Source organism: Bacillus rossius, chromosome 1 (genome assembly GCF_032445375.1).
Source record: "Bacillus rossius redtenbacheri isolate Brsri chromosome 1, Brsri_v3, whole genome shotgun sequence".
Classification (NCBI taxonomy): Eukaryota; Metazoa; Arthropoda; class Insecta; order Phasmatodea; family Bacillidae; genus Bacillus; species Bacillus rossius.
In genome coordinates this window covers 257,623,746-257,643,426 of record NC_086330.1, presented here as the reverse complement: position 1 = coordinate 257,643,426, position 19,681 = coordinate 257,623,746, and the positions used below count along the sequence as shown (strand labels likewise).

The 19,681-nt window shown below is 36.1% G+C and overlaps 1 protein-coding gene across 2 annotated transcripts in view; it reads right to left on the bottom strand.

Moving 5' to 3' along the window:
* The window catches only part of LOC134527503 (spermatogenesis-associated protein 7-like), a 126,254-nt gene extending 109,707 nt beyond the window's left edge, over window positions 1-16,547 (bottom strand). The window contains exon 1 of one of the 2 annotated variants that reach the window (XM_063360228.1): window positions 16,358-16,547. The gene's annotated coding sequence lies outside the window, so the exon portion shown is untranslated. The remainder of the gene's footprint in view (window positions 1-16,357) is intronic. The other variant, XM_063360227.1, reaches the window with a different exon arrangement.
* Window positions 16,548-19,681: the final 3,134 nt, after the last annotated feature.

Genomic DNA, 19,681 nt, shown 5'->3' with positions numbered 1-19,681 from the left:
AAAATATTAAAGAGTTTGCATTTGTAGTAAATCTAGATTTCTCTGAAAACTATAATATTGTCATTCAGGATGAAGCTCAAAGTTTCTACTGGGCAACTGACAATACACCCATTTGTGATTTATTACAGAGAGAATAATAAACTTAGGCATTTAAGTTTTGTTGTAATTTCAACATGTTTGGAGCATAACAAGGTTTCTGTGTATACATTCCAGAAAAAACTTGTCAAATTCATTACAAAAGGATAGTGCCATAAAAGATTTTTTATTACTCAGATGGATGCGCTGCACAATATAAAAATAAGAAAAAATTTATCAACTTATGTTATCATAAGCAAGACATTGGAGTAGAGGCAGAATATCATTTTTCCGCTACTGCCCATGGAAAAGGACCATTTGATGGAGTTGGGGGCTGCAAGAGCAAGCCTACAATGTCCATAAGACGACCAAATTTTAACACCTATCCAACTTTATGAATGGACATGTACATTAGGTTCACACCTCAAAATTTGCATCAATACTCCCCCAGGCAGGTAATCCTGTTAGGGCATAATCCTGGTTAAGAGAAAGATGGGTCTTTTACATGCCAGACACTGTTACCAAAGCCTAACATGGGTTCCTAGAACCGGGAAATAGATTCGCCATTTCCAATCGCAGCATGTTACTGGAGAGCGCCCGGCTAGGTCGAGAGGTTGAGGAAACCCATCCCAACTTCGGCCCCACCGAAACACCCCCAGCTCCGCCGTCCACCCCCAGACCTCCAACAGAGCCAGCCCCCTCTGAGGGATCTGAGTAGCAACGACACGGAACCATACCTCTCACATCCCTGGGACCCCTCAGTCACCCAGTTACTCGTGATCCAGCTGAGGCCTATCCAACCTCTACTAGCTCAGCAGGCTAGTACCCGAGCTTAAGTAGCTCAACACTTCCACTCGTCAACAGGGCGGGGACCCTTCGGAGTGTTCTCCAAGCATAGGAGGACCACTACCACCACGTTTCCTACTCCAATCCTGATCCTGAGCCATTAGAGGAAATCTCAGCAGGGAACTATCACAGTAAAGGATCAGTCCCATGGCACCCTTCATCTTCAGGTATAGTGCTTTCCCAGGCAGCCTCATAGCGGGAGAGCACCCCCTAATCCGGACTTGGATGTCCTTGGGTACTTCAATATCAGCATATCCCCCGCCCGAAGGTTACAGCTTTGCCAGAGCCCGGGTAGGTATGGTAACACCAAACCAAGGATTGCCTTAATTACCATCCCTTAGACTATCCACCGCCCAAAGGTTACAGCTTTGCCAGAGCCCGGGTGCCCGGACAGGGAGCGAAACCCCGCCACGCTACCGCCCTTCGCTATTCCACATGCATCCTGGATTCTTCACGTTGAATCCAATGCTTTGAGACACCACCTAGGGTTTGTGGGTCCAAAACCCCCCAGTGGACTTTCTGCAGGAGCAAGTCGTAGTCACCTACTCACAGCTTACTAATCCACCAGAATTCCCGTTCCGACATACCGAGGAAGTCTGAGGAGTGGGCACCCCCGGCATTTCCCATATTTGTTTAAACACTGGCGCCACGAGAAGGCTATGGGTTGCCGTAAGCGGGAGAGGCTATATATTCGCATCACATGCCCTTTTTGGATCTCAGATACTAGAGCCGACTACAATTCCGACACTTCATAGGTCCGCTCTTCATCCCACAAGGTTGACGGGAAACCCTGTGGGACGCAAGACCCTTAAGCCAGCTTTATGAATGGACAGTTGAAAATTTATCTGGAATTAATTTCACCTTCTCCACAAAAGATGAGTATGTTGAGTCTGAGAAATTTCTGAATAACCGTTTCAGCCAAGCAGTAACTATTAAGGGAACACAGCAATAGTATGCTTATATGCCTGTAAATTCAAATGTATCAAAGATATGAGCAAAAATATTCTCTGAAGCTATAACAAAAGAAACAGTGACCATCCAAAAATGCCCTGAAAAACTACAACAGACAGAAGTTAGTGGATATATGGGTCATTTCAAATAAAAGTGTACATACCATGTCCCATTAAATCATTATTTGTTTTACATCTGTGGGTTTGCCAAAATAATGTCGTACTTACTACGGATATAGTTGGAGATACTCTACAATATAATCCACTTTTTATCTCTTTAAATATGATAAAAAAAATTTAATACAAAAGTCATGTCCCAGCACATTGGTGACATCAATGAAAACCTTCTTATAACAATGAAAAAAAATTTATATAAAATCCGATATCCTGGTTGTAGAAACATGATATTAAAATATAATTTCTGAAGGTAATTCATTTTTTTTAAGTTGTTTACATTGTTATCACCAATTTAAAATTTTCCCTGTAATATTTCCTCTCTGTTACTTCTACTCTGTTGCAGCAAATTTTTCATAAATATACTATTATTGGTTGGCTACTCTGTCAGACAGTTATTTGTTTGGTATGTCTTGCTTTGTCTTGGTAGCCATCCTGTTTATTATGCTGTTTAGTAAAGTGAGTTGGCAACTTCAAACTGTAAGTTAGGTAAGATGCATTAATTCCATATCCACTATGTTACCACAGTATAAAGTGAAATAACCATTCTTTTTTATTTTCTTAAAGTATTGTTTTAATAAACACAATGGTTAAATTATTTTGAGAGTATATTAATGTTTATAATATTAACCTTAAAAGTGTGAGCAAATTTTTAGTCTGAATATTCCCTTCTGTTACTTTTCCCCTCTGTTACCACTTAGAAGGTAACAGAGTTGCTACATAGTAAAAGAGTGCAATAATGTTGTCAGTGTTGATTCCAAAACAAAAAGGATCTGTTATACATTTGTAAGTCTGTGGTTTATTATTACCTGGTATTCCTGCCTTCAAATTATTTATTTTTTAATGGATACTTTAGTCACATATACTAAACAAACTCACTGAAGATATTCATGTTATTCTTAAGTGGGCATATGATAGGAATATTGAATTTTGTAATCTAAAATACACCAGCTTAAAAAATCCAAAAATTTTAATAGAGAAAACATAGGGCCATGTTAAAAGATTAAAAAAAAGCAACAAACACCAGACTTTTATAATGTGAATTACAAATACGAAAATGTTTCAGAAGATGCCACTGACTCCAGCAGTGAAACAGCGACTTTACAGGGAGCGGAGGAAAAAAGACAAAGAAAAAATGAGAAAAACAAGCAAAAAGATCGCAATCGCTACCATGCCAAGAAATGTCTGGTGCAAGATATGTCGGAGCGTGAGAGAAGAACACAGCGGAAAAAATGGTGAGCGTCTAAAGCAGAAAGGAAGACCCGCGCTTCAATCATCAGTACACCAACCGAATCTACAATTTCAACAGTTGAAGAGAACACAGAAAGAAGTAACCAAATAAGAGGACGAAAGAAAAGAAGGCGAGTTAGGTGCAAATTGTACAAAGAAAATTTGAAACTGAAAGCTGAGGTTGAAAAATTAAAAAGAAGCAATGAAAAATATAGGAAGAAATGTTACAGGGCAAAAAATTCTGCCAACACAACACAAGTTGATAAGACCAGTAAATTGACACCAAATTCTAAAACAAAACAATTCATGGAGAAAAGTTTACCTGGTGTTGTTTCGCCAGGCTCAAAGCTTGTATCCAGAGCATTATTTAAATACCATTGCTTATCCGAGTCAATGAGAGAGTACAATTTAGCTAAAAGGAATTGTGTAAAAAATACACTGAAAAGTTTAATTTCATCAACCAGAGCTAGCGCAGGCAAAAAGGAAACCCTAACGAAACATAAGCAAATAACACAAAGAAGATATTTGCTTCACACAATGAAGTCGTTGCACAAGAAGTATCAGAGAGAGATAGGAATGGTATCATACACTAAATTTACGCAGTACAGACACCTTTTGTTGGCAATCGAGATACATGTGTGTGTGTTATTCATAGCAACATGACCTACAAAGCTTCAGTCCTCAAAGCCATAGGTGCTTGTAGTACCAATGATCTAAGTAGTTTGGTTGAAACTATTGTCTGTAACTCAAAATCAAAGACCTGTATATACAACATATGTGCTCATTGCAAGAACAAAAAAATCACTTTTACCAGTACTGATAGGTTGGAAGTTCAGTGGAATGAATGGGTCAGAAAAGAAGACAAATATAAAAAAAAAACTGCAACTCCTCTATACTGCCAAAAAAGCTAACTAAAGTAAAAAAAAAATTATAAAAGAAAAGAAGATGGATAATATAACCTTTTTGGAAATAAAGTTCTGTGAAGAAATGGTGAGATTCAAAAGGCACATATACAATATTCGGCAACAGTATCATGCTTACAGAACATGTCTGGACAATCTTCATCCCAATGAAGCTGCACTTCACATTGATTTCAGTGAAAATTATAGCTGTAAACTCGCTGAAAGTACAGGGTCATCATTTTGATGCCTCCAGAAATCAGATTACACTCCACACTGGATTTTTGTACATTGGATGTAATGAACCCAAGAGTAAACCAAATCCAGTATCATTTTGCTCCATATCATCTTGCAATGAGCATGCGCCAATTACTATTTGGGCACACTTATCCCCAATTGTTAAAGTCATCAAGACTAACTTTGAAGGTGTGGATACCATACATTTTTTTTCTGATGGACCATGTACTCAATATAGACAGAAGCAAAATTTTTATCTCTTCAGTCATAAAATATTTGAATATGGATTTAGTTTGGGAACTTGGTCCCACTTTGAGTCAGGTCATGGCAAAGGAGCAGCTGATGGGATTGGGGGTACTTTAAAGCGTACTGCTGATAGAATTGTAGCAAACGGACAAGACATTCAGAATGAGTTGGACTTCTTTGAACTTGTTCAAAAGGAGACACGAATAAAACTCTTCATGGTTACGAAAGAAGATATTGATTGTATCAAAGTGGCACTTCCTTCAAACATACCAGTCATGGCAGGTACAATGAAAATGCACCAATTGATTGCTAAAGAAAAGGAGTAGGTACTGCATTATCGAGATGTGAGTTGTTATTGCTATAAAGGGGAAGTTAAAGGATTTTGCCAATGTTTTGGTGTGAAAACATACAGCACTTCATTAACACAGATAAAAAAGTTGAAACGTACCAGTGGTTCTGAATTAGGTGTCGCAAAGACTAAACAAAACTCAAATACTGTGAGGTTTATAATAGTTCAAGTGAAGAAGTGGAACCAAATGAACAATCTGATCATGAAGAAATAGATGTGCAACTTGAAAATGTTGTGTCAGAATCCCCAGTGTTTCAGAATCGTCACCTGTCTAGCATTAAAAAAGGTCAGTACTTGCTTGTAGAGCTGCTAGGTGGTAAAAGAAAACCCATAAAATACAAGTACATTCCAGTAACTCAAACTACTGTAGACAATGGAGACATAAAAGTGATGTACATGAAAAGTGTTGGTGGTAGTGGAAAGTTGTACAAAATACAAGAATGATGTTTCATATGTAAATTATAGTCAAGTATTGGGTATTTTGAATACACCAAGTTTAAAAATGAAAGGCGTACAAATATATTATGAATTTGAAACCCGAATCGATGTTGTTGAAAAGCCATAAGTTGTACAGTGACAGTATATGATGTAATAGAGCCAGTATTTTAGTGTGTTCCCCTATGTTACGATTGTTCTACTCTGTTACCAGAAAGGTTTTTGTGTTTATTTCAAAGTGGATGTTATAATGCTAGGATATAAATGTGTTTAATTAATGTTTAATATCTTGTAACTATACATCATGTGGGTTTTGGTAATATTAAGAAAGACAACACGACTATGGTAATTGTTTGAGAAAATTTTGTTACCTACATTTAGTAATGGAGAGGTATATGATGAAGTTATTCTTTAAATTTTAATTTTTAAAAATTAAAAAATTGTTTACATTAGTTCAAATTAACTACTAAAGTAACATTATGCTTGCAAATTCTTTGTACGCAGTGTTATTATTTTGAGGAATGTTTTATCTTTTAAATTGGTAACACAGGGGTAATGTTTTGTTTCATGTGTGCGGATTTTTGTTGCCAAATCACATTTAAAGGGTAAATGTATGATGCTGGCAGCTTTTCTATGTTCTTAAACCTTTTACCAATAACATTAAACCAATTATTTCAAGATTAAAAGAATTTTTTTTTGTTAAGATGGTTTGTGTGAAATGTCTATTTAAATCTGAAATGACCCATATAACTACTGCATATGACCAAAAGTGGTGGCTGGCATATGTGTTGGAGAAGAATGAAGATGAACTAAAAGTGACATTTCTGCAAGATGCTAGTCCATCATTTTCATAACCAAGGAAACCGGACATATTGTGGATACCACTGTCAAGATGTACTTTGTAAAGTTGATGCCACCACTCCTGGGCGATTCCAGAAAAAGTGGTCCTCAGTACGTAAGAATGAAAAAGTATCTAATTTTAATCATTCCATAGTCAAATTGTAGCTAAAGGCTGATACATTTTAGCATTAGCAATGCATTTTGAGAAAACCATTAGTATACCTAGTTGTGTTTTTACCAAATTAAAGAGTGATTTCATATGTGTGTAACATTGTCTTCCACATTTCCTGACTTTAAAATCCTTCAAATATTGGCTTAATACAATTGAATATTAATTTTTCACTTGTGAGTCACAAACATTATCCTATGCTTGATCATTATAATATAGTTTGCAAAATTTGTGTACTGAAAAAATGATAATTGTGAAGTAGAAACAAAAGTTAGTGTAAATACTGCGTCACAAACGTAACAAAAAAGTATAAAAATATCTATAACAATAGAAATATGTGAAAAAACAATTTGCAATCCTATATTTATAGCTAGTTACACACAAAGATGATAATCCAAAAATACAGTTATTGTAAGGGGAAACCTTTTTTTTTTTATGATATAAATTAAACTGTCACACAGGTAACAAATATTATTACGTGTGTGACATGAGAACACTTTATTTTATGTCATTTTCATAACACTTTGTACATGTAAAACTGTATGTATATGTATAACTGTAAATATGTAAATGACATGTTCCATAGCCTTATGGTTTCTACCAAAAGAAGGCTCAATGGAACACAAATAAATAAATTTTAAAAAATAAAATATAATACTTTTAAATGTCAAGTTGGCAGTTGAGATGCAGAATATTAAATAATAAAACAGTATAGGCTATACAAATTATACACAATTATAATTAATAGCCTTAACAATAATACTCCTATTATTTAAATTACAGGTGGTTCTAACTATTTTTTCAACCAATCGTTCACAATTAGTTAACATTAAATTATAATTATAAGAAATCTAATGGTTACTTCCTTAAACACACAATTATTCATTTTGGAGGGAAAAAACCAATTGTTTTTATTTATTGTGTCATGAGTGGGGAAGAGAGTGTATCTTTAGGCTCAAAACTGTGACAATATTATAATTTTATATAGAAGTTGTAACTGTTGTTAATATGAATCCTGAAGTATCAGAAAGTTCAGAAAAAAGAGGAAAGATGACATAACCTACAAAGCAAGTGAGAGTAAAAGAGTGGAAACCATAAGAAAATCAAGAATTGCAAGCATGTCATCAGCTGAGAAGAAGCGTTACCGGGCTGCAGCTGCAGAAAGAAAACGTTTGAGCAGAGAAAGACAACGTAAAAATATATTGCCCGGAAGTTCAGCAAATGGTAGCCGTGGCAACTGTGAAACACCTCTACTCAAACGTAAGCTTTTCAAAACTCCCCAGTCATTAGGGAAAGCTGTGAGATGTTTGCGAACATTACCACATTCTCCATCAAAAAAAGTAGCAGTTGTGTCTGGACTTGCCAACCGTATGGGTTTAAAGTTACAAACTAAAATGGAATATACTCTTACACCTGCTCATACTAATTCTTTAGTGAAGAAACAAGTGACTGATTTCTTCACAAGACCTGACATTGTGTATACTATGCCAGGAATGAAAGATGAAATTGTAATTTGGGAAAATGGCAAGAAAGAACGTTTCAGAAAATTGTATTTAACTATGTATCTTAGGGAAGCTTATGCTATTTTCAGAAAGGAACATGAAGAAGACGAGACGATGATATCATTTACAACATTTTGTTCACTAAGGCCAAAAAATTTATTCCTTTGAAGGACACTCCAGCTGACCAGTGCAAATGCAAGCATCATGAAAACTTCAGGCTACAACTTAAAAGGGTTAAAAATTGAATATGATGGTTCCTTTTGGGATAAAATAATTTGCAACTCTGACACTTTAATGGCTCCATGTTGGAATGGATTATGTAGTGATTGTTGTGATGGTAAGAAGCTGTCAATTATGTTTGAAGACATTGATAATAAATCAGTCCAGGTTTCATGGAGATATTGGGAAAAAAATGATAATGGCCACATAGTAAAGGCAGTGAAAGTGGGTTGTGCAGGTGAACTAATAGAGGAAATTTTGGAAGTTCTGCCTAGGTTTCGAGAACATGTCAAAATCAAGCGCATACAAAGTGAAGTGTTTGAAAATGATAAGAAAACTTGTAGAATTCTACAAGTTGATTTTGCAATGGCATATTCGTGTGAGTACCAAAATGAGATTCAGTCTGCTTTATGGTCGCGTGAAAGTGTGCAGCTGTTCACTGCTGATTTATTTGAGGGAAACAAATGTACAAAAACTTACCTGATCTGCTCTGACACCAAAGATAAAGAAAAAGACACTGTGTATTGCTTCATAAATGAGTTGTAAGACTAAATTTTTGCAACTCCAAACACAATTAATGAATTTGAAGAGATTATATTTAGTGATGGGCCATCATCTGAGTTTAAAAATAAATTTATGGTAATTAAAGTTACTAACAGATTTAACACATAAGTTTGCCAAAAACTTTACATGGAAATATTTTGGTACTAGCTATGGAAAAGGAGTTGTGGATGGAGTCTGAGGAAGAGTTAAATCGCTAGTAAGGCAAAAATCCATGAGTAAAGCTGAAAATTTTGTAATACAGAGTTCTTCAGAATTTGCCAGCACTGCTTCTCAACTTATGCCTTCAACAACAGTGCTTCATACTAGCCAAAGTGAGATAGACAGTTTAATCAAAACCGTCACACCATGGTCAGCAGTCGGTGCAGTTCACTGTATCCAGAAGATTCATGTTGTTAAAGTGGTGTTGATGGTAAAGTTTCCTTTTTCCATTCAAACTCAGATAAGCATCCTAGTTTTGTTGTAAATAATGACATTCATGATGTTAATGATGGAATGTTAAGCTTAAATAAAGGAGATTGGTGTAAAGTAATTTACGATAACAATTTTTTCCCAGGCGAAGTGCTCAACATCTCTCATTCTGAGATTCAAGTTAGTGTAATGATTCCTTCAGGAAACTACTGGAAGTGACCTTCGAAACCAGACATTTTATTTTATTAAATGGCCAATGTGAAGAAGAGTCTGGCTCCACTAGAAGTAGGTAACTGGCTCACGAGGACAATTTAAATTTATTGATTTTTGAAGTACTGTACCATATGTCTTAATATTGTGAAATGCTTATGATAGGTTATTTGTATGTTTGCTGTTTGTGAAGTAGTATATATATGTTTAGTATTTTTAGTAAATAAATTGTTCTAGGAACTGTTCCAGGTAAATAAGTATGAGACAGCCTGCATATGTTTACTATTCAATGTTAAAACATTTCATAAACCTTCTAAATGAATGTATGATTCATCTATGAGTATTTGGTTTTAATAAGGGAATTAAATTTTGCTGAGTGACTTTGGTCACATATGTAACAGATGTTCGTCACACACGTAACATCAATAAGTACATGAGTTTATTGTGAAAGTACTAGGAAAGAAATATGTTTCATGTTACAGTGTATATTAGTCCATATAGTGGACTATATCACTATAATTTTTATTTTTATTTTATGCAATAAGATTCACAGTAAAAATGTAACTTTCATAACAGTGTAAGATATTTCAAAATCTCTGAGTCACACACGTAACAAAAAAGTAAAATCCTTTAAAAAATACTTAGAAATTTATTTAATCTGTTTTAAGCATCAAGTTTTATTAACAAATGTCTAAAGTGTCCATAAATCATGTTTTGAACAAGAAAGCAATAATCTTAAATGTAAAAAGTTAAGATCAAACACAAAAAATTTCCTCCAAAAGTCACACACGTAACACTGGTTTGGTCCTCCTACAGGAAGGATTTATGTAATAACATCTGAAAAAGCCATAAAAACTTCACAAATCATGAAGTTCTGAATAAGTTTTGCCCAAGACATGTCAGAAATTTAATTTTAAGTTCATAATTAATGTAATAGGCCTATAGTAAAGATATCTGTAGTAGGTAGGCTGACCAAAATTTTCATAAAACACCCTTTTTTTAATTATTATGTAACTATGAACTTATTAGCCTCCCACTCTTGCCAAAAGTATAAACTACTAGCTACCCGACCCGGCTTCGCACGGCTATACTAATGGAAAAAAGTTAAGCCACATCTCCCCTTTACAGTAATGGTAAATAAAAAAAAAATCAGTGAAAATTTATTACAATGCTGTATAATGTACCGGAAAGAAAATGAACAGCACCGATGGTTTCCCGACTCGTGCACGCAACGTACAACTGATGTACCCGTACTTTGCTACGGCAGTCTACAGGCAGATCACTCTTGCGCCGCTCATTATACATGCCCCTCCTTGTGGGTACGCCACTGCCGCGCGATGCCCGTTGCCATGGAGATGCAGAAGGCATGAACAATGCAAAATTCTGTTCTCATGCAGACAAAGTACCCACTGTTGCCTGGTTTTAACCACCCATGGGATCTAATTTTCGGAAAATGTCATCCTGCGTAACATAAGGAACATTACTGTGAAGTTTCAAGTCTGTAAAATATATATACGTACTTGAAAAAAAGGGCAATTTTTAATATTTTAAGTACCCGCAAAATTTCAATGGTGATGAGGACTGCACTAACAATGAAATAGTCATTGCCATAGACACGAATGAAGCATCAACAAAGCAACAGCCGTTGCCATGGTGATTTCCTACCAAAAACTGGAAATTTTGATATATTACGCCCCAGAAACTCCCCTTGGGATCGGATTTCCGCAGAATCCGTTCTTAGTGAGCGTCTACATTACAAAATGAGTAATTATGCTAAATTTCAAGTCAATCGGGTGTATAGTTTTAGAGATCTCGTGATGAGTGAGTCAGTGAGTGGTATTACGCATATATATATATATATATATATATATATATATATATATATATATATATATATATAAAAAAGTCCTTGTCAGAATTGTAACGGGAGAAGAAAATTATTGATGGTCCGAAAAATGAAAATTAATAAAAAATAATAAAAATAATTCTAGTAAAAGAAAAAAAATTAAACACAGAGAGAGGAAAAAAACAATACATACTTTAGGTTTGCGATTTAAAGTGATAAAAAGTATTTAAATACTAATTTGAACTCTTATGAGGGTACTGATTGCTTCGTTGTTAATATCACACGGGTGTTTTTTACTTGTATGGGAAAATTAAGAATGATAAGGCATCTAGTCCGTGGCAACAATGTTAATAGGCAATAGGAAATAAAATTCTAGCGCCTGCGGCATTGTCAACACACACTTCGTACGTGTACTGCATGTTGTATCTAACCCCCTCCAACGCATTTGATTCTAAATTGGACTTTAGTATGGATCCCTAATTTTATTGATAATATAATATAGCCTATAGACTTCCTCGATACATGTACTATCCAACACTGAAAGAATTTTTCAAATCGGACCAGTGGTTCCTGAGATTAGCACGGTCAAACAAACAAACTCTTCAGCTTTATAATATTAGTATAGATTTATAGGAATTTTTTAAAAAATTTTCAAAAAGGTACTTTTTGAGAAAATAAAAATAAAGATTTTGAATTTTATTTCTCAAAAACACTTTTTATAACAAAGTATGTTGTGTTATACATCAAAAGATATAGCATTTAAAACTGAGTAAAATTACACCACGTACTCAATTAGGAGAAAAGCTTTGGTGATCTCAAAATATGTTGGTTACATATTTTTGGCAGATTTTGTGAAACTTTAAATAGCAGTAATTTTGAAACTGTTTGAGATATTTGAAAAAAAAAGAAAAAAAGGCTTTTTTCTTGATCTCTATTAGGATAACCTTCATACCAAATTTTATCAAATTCTGAGGTGGTAAAGTAAATTTTTTTATTTTAGTGTGTTGATTTCATATGGAATGACCCCTCTTTTAACACTTTCTCTCGCCTTTCTTCTCCATTCTGCCATCCCAACCCAATCTCCACCATATTCTGTGGTCGCTGATCCTCTCAATCACCATTCTGTTATCACCTCCTCCACCGGTCTCACAAGCACCACATCCAGCAGGTTTCCACTCTACTCTTCAACTCTACCATTACCCTTTCGGGTGTGCTCCCCACCATCTGCCCCAGTCTACTATTTAACCAGCTGGGATGCCCATCTTCACTCTATCTTCCCAATCTCCTCCAGTCGCTGTTCCCAAACCACCCCTGGCATGTTAAAATTGCCTGCCACAATCACCCACCTACCCTCCCCCTAGCATGTCCAACCTATCCTTTACCACCTGGATGGCATCATCCCCTTGCCCTGGGGGTCTGTACACCGCCAGCAAACTTCCTTGTCTCTTCCAGCATCGGATCTATAATTCCAATACTTCCGCTTTCTCCCCCACCCATTCAACCTTTCCAATCAGGCTCTCCTGCACACATGACATTATCCCTCCCCTATTGCTGTTTCTGTCCCTTATAAATATCTCATAATTAACTCCGCAGTTCTCCATTCCTGAATTCTTTGTCCAACCATGTCTCAACTGCTACAACAATATCAGCACCAAAGGCATCAACCTTGCTCCAGAACATGACAACCTTTCTATATATACTCCTACAATTTATTGTTGCTACTGTCACATTATTGTATATTCCCCTTCGTACCTCTGTTCCTATCCAACTATTGTGTGTTCCTTCCCCACTTAATCCTTCTTTCATCAGCCCCTCTTCTGCCTTATTCACCTCCTCTACACCATTTCCTACTCTCTCCCACCAATCCGTCTCATTACTGTTTTCCCCCTGCCTCCTCCTCTTTACTCCCCTCTGACTCTACTCCTATCTGTCTTGCCTGCCAATTTCCCTTCCCTGCCCTTCTTGCTCTCCGCCCCTCCTCGAGCACCTGTGTTAATATTTCCATTCTCTGTTTAGATGGACCCGGTCTCTATCCATATGCCACCTACTTATCCTGATCCTGGCACTCACAAAATCTGCTCCCCATATCTTGCACTGTCTCCTCATGATGGCCTCTGCAGCATTTAGTTTTCCCAAATAAATTCCCCTCCTGGGTAACACTAGAGGTGGGTAGCAAAGTATCAACCTGGTACTTTGTAACTGACACATGCCTGTATCAGGAACGGCAAACGAGTACACTATTCAAATATCAAGTACTTTAGTATCAGTTCAAAATTCGCCTGGAACAACACCACGGGCAATGTGCGCAGAATCCGATCGCAGATGACGGTCACTTGGGCGGAGCTTGTGAAAGGGGAGGGAGCGGCACGACGAATAAGGGATAAATAAGGGAAAGAATGTAGGGGAGAAAGCGCAGGGGAAGGCGTTGAAGGGGAGGCGCAGAGCGAAATTGTTACGAGTTGTTTTGTTTATTGTCCCACATCAAAGTACGCTCAGTGCGCAGTGCGTGCACCGTCTCGTTCAATAATAAAACTAATGAAATTTTAATATTAAAAAGTACATTACCTAACAGCTATGAAAATGCAAATAAATTCTCAGTTGACACTAATAACAGATGTAATCAACATATGGACTTTCTTTTTTCGAAAACAATTAGTAACTAGTGTTTTCGTACATTAAAAGATTACGATTTTATCAAAAATTAAAAATAAAAAAAACAGATAGGTACATTAGTGAGCAAACTATATCAATGTTTACGTTTCAAATGTTTCTTCAGATTAGTCGATGATGATTTATAACTCAGTTTTTGTTTACACAAATTACAATTAGCAAACTCAATATTTTCCGTGAAAAAATTCCACACAAATGAAGTCTTTTTCCTGCACTTATCCATTCCTTATTTCACTATAAAGATACTAACTACAAAGCATGACAGCCCGCAACAATGTACATGGTAATACACGGCCAGGACGAACTGCAGTGAATGTTGAACTGATTGATACTGGCTGTATTAGGCGGGCATGAGAGTACCAGAGGTAGAGAATTACCGGGCGTGATAAATAATGTATCAGAAACACCGATACCTTTTTACGCTGGTGATGACGGCACGGAGGATGTGTAACCTGTAACGAGAATGCTGATAGCTTGATGCTTCCTGGCACCGCTACTGCTCTAACTGATACAGAAGTATCATAAACTTGTAACTAGTACATTACTGTATCAGTATCAGGATGGAACAGATACCGAAAATTGCTGTAACAACCCACCTCTAGGTAACACCCCACTCACTACAATGGTCCTACAAAGTTTTTCGCCTGATTTCATGTAGCATTTCTCTCATGTCATTTTCAAATTTTTCTGGCCCTCCCTCCCTCTTGAGGTCATTTGTACCTACATTCACCACCACCCTTTTCATGTCTTTTAGCCACCTCAGCCCAACTTTTATTGTTTCCCTCCACTTCCTCGCAAATGTGACTCCTTATTTCTGTTTCTTCTACCCTTCCTTCCTGACTAATGCTGTTTTTCACCCTCCATATGTATTTCCATACCTTCATTTCTAGCATTTTACTCACTTCACTGGTTTACTTCTTTTTGTAGGTCTCCATCCTTGTCTCCAAATACTTTAGGAGATATGGAATTTTTTAATTTTGAACATGTAGTGTAGCGGTATTTGCGAAAAAAAAATTCTAAAAATCTGAAATTACTTTTATTATATGCTCTTTCACTTCCTCTTTTCATTAAAACCGGCGGAGATAAGAAATTCCAAATACTTTAGGAGATATCGAATTTTTAAATTTTCATCACAATACCTGTGAATTCAGGCGGCCACCATTGTTTCTTGTTTACGAGACGAGTATGATTTTTTTTTTCCGCGACGTAAGTGAACGACTACATTGTTGCTTGTTTAGGAGTATCTATTAAAATCTGAAAATAATTTTATTATAGTTATGTTATGTTAGGTTAGCTACATTAAAACACTTTAAAACACTATGGACGGTTAGTTAGGTTAGTATAGCTTCATTAAAATAAACAGAGAAATATAAATATTAATAAATAAACCCTAGGTTGGCCGAAGGTAAATTGTTCGGGTGTAATCGGGAATTGCAGAACTTTATGTGCATCTTGATTTACCGTTCGTGAATGCCTAATTAATTAAAATGGTCAATTAGGTCAGGTCAGTTACATTATTAATACTTTCAAACTAAGCAGACATTAAAAATAATATAAATTAATTTTAATGGTTGTTTAGTTTTAAAGTATTTATAATGTAGCTGACCTGACCTAACAACCGGGACAAAGGATGAATGGTAGAAACTCACGTAATTTTTTTTTTACTTATTACTTGCGCAACAAATAAAACATTAAAATTTGAGACGTTAAAAACTCACCTACGTTAGAGGCGGGTACAATTCCTTTACCATTAGTAGAAAATGATGTAGTCGTTCTACCTATGTCGCGAAAATAAAAAAATCATAAACGTAAACAAGCAACAATGGTCGGTATTGTGATGGAAAATAAAAATTTGATATCTCCTAAAGTATTTGGAATTTCTTATCTCCGCCGGGTTTATTGAAAAGAGGAAGTGAAAGAGCATAGAATAAAAGTATTTTCGGATTTTTAGCATTTTTTTTTTCGCATATACCGCGACTCTACATATTTACCTATTACTTTTCTATCTGTCTTATACTCTTCTCTTTCCAAGAATTCTAACCTTCTCAATATGCTATTTTCTTTCTGATCCACCTGTTGTAGAATTTCCTCCCTCCCTTTCTTTCCCTTAGCTTCCTCCTCTTTTCGCATCTCCCCACCTTTAACTAACATCTCACACAACATATTCCACAACCATTCCCTCCCTTGGTTTACACCAAACTGCCCTGACTTCCTTCCCATTACTTACTATTGTATCACCCCATCCTTCGCACATTTGGCATCTTACCCACCTTCCTTTGTTAAACCACACTCCTTACAAACCTACTCTTCATTCACGAGACCTTCTACCCCTACTCAGTTAAAAAATACCATTATTAATAATCTCCGAGATAAAAACGATGTGATCTTAATTCATTCAATTTCCGTAACAGATCTAAGTAATTTCAACAACAATATTGTGTAATTGAATTAATAAATATTTAAAATAATAATCGTGCACAAAACTTACGGTAATGTTACATATATTTCAATAAAATATCAACCAATACGACTAAAAGAAGAACACTTAAGTGCCACAGAAAACAAACTGTTTTCTTTTATTAACTACTGTCATACAATTTTACTAAGAATTTAAAACTATTTTAAGTATGCTTATTTATGTTTAGAGAGACCCAAGGAGTATAGATATAGAAGTAGAGGCTAGGCCCATAGAGCAAAATCTGTGTATATCCCTCTAAACTCATCATTAAATTTATTTTAATGGCACACAACTTACCACTAAAAATCTAAACAATAATAAACCCCATGTTTAAGCACTCTTCTTTTAAAAATTAATTTAATGTAACCTGTATTTAAGACAAAATTTGTTTGTTAATTTTTTTTAATGTTTAGAGTAATTCTGACATTACTTATATATATCACACCATGCTATGAAAGCATCCAGGTGACAATTTTCAGCCATCTAACATACAATCTATCCATGAATAATACTCTTATGGGAAAAGGAGAACGAGGGGGGAGAGGTTTTTCTACAAAACACAAGACTTTGTGTTCAAAGGCATTGCCCTCCTTAGATTTTAGAACATAATGAAACATCGCCACTCAACCAAAACACATGCAGTAAAGGTGATGCAGCGAATGCATCAGCACAAACTGATGTTTATATAAGTGTATTAGGTTCAGGATTTTATTTGTATAATGATAGTTGGCATGTTTGCAAGTCATTAGCACCATAGTATTATATAAAGTTCATCCATACGGTTTTGTGTATCTGACGGGTGCATGCACAATTGAGACACGGGAGTGGAAAGATTGTAAATCTAGTGTGACCAGTCGTCCTTGGCCAGTGCAGCGAGTGGATCGCACACGCGAACGCTCTGTGAGCAGCTGAAGTGGCAGTATGGACAGATCAGCTTAGAAGCTTATCAACTGTAAGTAAACGAGACCTCAATCACCTTGTTTATGCTGTGTCCTCAAAGGTGCATGTATTTTCGTGTGTTCCTCTGGTATTATTAACTTGACTTATCCCTGTGTCGACCAAGGATAATCGACGAATTTTGGGGGGAATATAAGCCCCTCCAGGAGGTATGGTGGGAGGAATTGGCCTGATGTTTCTGAATGGTTACTGGCCTGAATGAATGGACCATGGTCTCCAAAGAGTTGCTGGCAGAGAGGTAGTTGCCCTGGGGAGTTTCTAGCAGAGAGTTACTAGCAGGAGGGGAGAATGGAGAGGAAGGCGAGATCAATAAAACAAATAATACAAAAAATTGGGGGGGGGGGGGGGGTACTACATAAAACAATACTTTGTTGGAAATGCATTTCCTCCTTACTTTTGAACCGTAATGGAACATCGCAACTCAGAACACATGTAGTGTATGTAGTGTAGATATGGTGTTGCAGCGAATGCATCCTGCTCAGACTAGTGAATATACTTACATGTGTTGTAAGTGTTGCATATATATTACTGTCACACACACTCGTGAAAATAAGAAGAAATAAAAAAATCCTTAAATCTTAAATTTAAAGTATTATGTTCAACTAATCCCAATATTATGTATGTACCTACATATATTTCCCCCAGATTTCAAAGTGGCTTACATTTGCTACTCATTGTGGCCCCCAGGCCACATTTATATTATTTGTTTATTTTAGTTATTATTTATTTTACGAATTATTTCCATTTTAAATGATTTCTTTTTGTTAAATCTTATTTAATGTTATTTTGGTTAATTATTTAATTATTGTGATTTTTTCCTTTTATAGTTTTATTCTGATTTGGTGTCATTCTAGTTTTATTGTTATTCTATATATATATGTATATATATCGATTGTGTTTTCATGGCCGGCTACTGGGAGCGCGGGTTCGATGCACCGATGACGTCATGAGCGCTCGAGTGCCGGCGGGTGGGCGGACTGAACTGTGCGCCGCGGTCTGTTGGTTTTGGGAGTCGCCGGGACCAGACGTGTGTCGCGAGGCAGGGAACACGGCTTTTCGACTCTGCACCGGCCAGTCCTCGCCGGGGCCGGCTGAGATGGTGCCTTGCCTTACCCAGAGGTGTCTTCAGGGGCAAGATATTCGCAATCTACGCTAAGGTAAAGAGGCGACACATAGTTTTGGCAGTAGCGGGTTGTGGATCAAGATTTATTATTATAAAGAAGCATAGTTTTGTGAGGCGAACGTTTATATGGACTGCGTATAACAGTGCAAGCTTATGAATTAGACCTTCCCATTTTATAAAATGGATCAATGCTCTTTGGCTGGACTATGATAAAGGTGGAGTGTAGAAATTGCTGCTATGCCCTGAAGAGATTTATTATTTAAATTATGTTTACCTGCGAGATTTGCCTTCAGAACTAAAAACATTTTTAGTGCAGCGGCCGCATTGCTATTGAGTGATATTTTGCATGGCGCATTTGACTGAACTATATCTACGTATTTTCTGAAGGTCACGGTTATCAGCTGTTTGATTCTTGGAAGCAAGACCTGCATAATATTCATGATCGTGCACGTAAATAAATCCGGCTCCCAGTAGGACTCTTTTTGGACTTTTATAATTAATTGTTTTTATTATATAGTATTTTTATAGTATTTGTATTTTCTGATTATATAGGTATTTTGGATCTTTTGAAAATGATATTAATAATAAAATTTTGAGTAGCCTTAATCTGTTTGATTGTTGAAATGACCCAAAGTCTTGCTGTATACGTTCGTAGTATTTATGCCTTTCATAGCTCGACCGCCCGGGTGCGACTTTTTGGAGCGAATTACTTTTTTTTTGTTTTCCTTTTTTTGGTATTGATAGCTACCCAGGGTAAGTCGGGGACGGGACCTCCCTTCCAATTTGACCGGAAGGCGGGTTTCATCATAATGAATGCTTTTCTCATATATATATATATATATATATATATATATATATATATATATAGGTGCAGTTATTTGTTTGAGATTGTATATACAATAATATTTAACTGAAATAAAACAAATTATGTTATAAAACTTGTGTTCTGTATTTCAATACTACAAAATTAATTCGTGAACTTTTTAAGTATTTAAACATCAGCCAGGGATAAAGTTAGTCAACACATACGTATTCCGATGAAATGTCAGATAACTTACTTATATACTCTGTAAACATTTTGAACAGTTATTACATACATGCAGGATGACCCATTGAGAAGTTAATATAAAACTTGGGTTCATCTTGAGAATATGTATCAGCCTCAAATTTACACACTTTCATGGATAAACGTACTCGGCATAACTCAGGGATATGGTAGACGAAGCTCTGATATATTCAGGACCCCTGGTGCTGTTCTTAGCCGGATCAGGTAG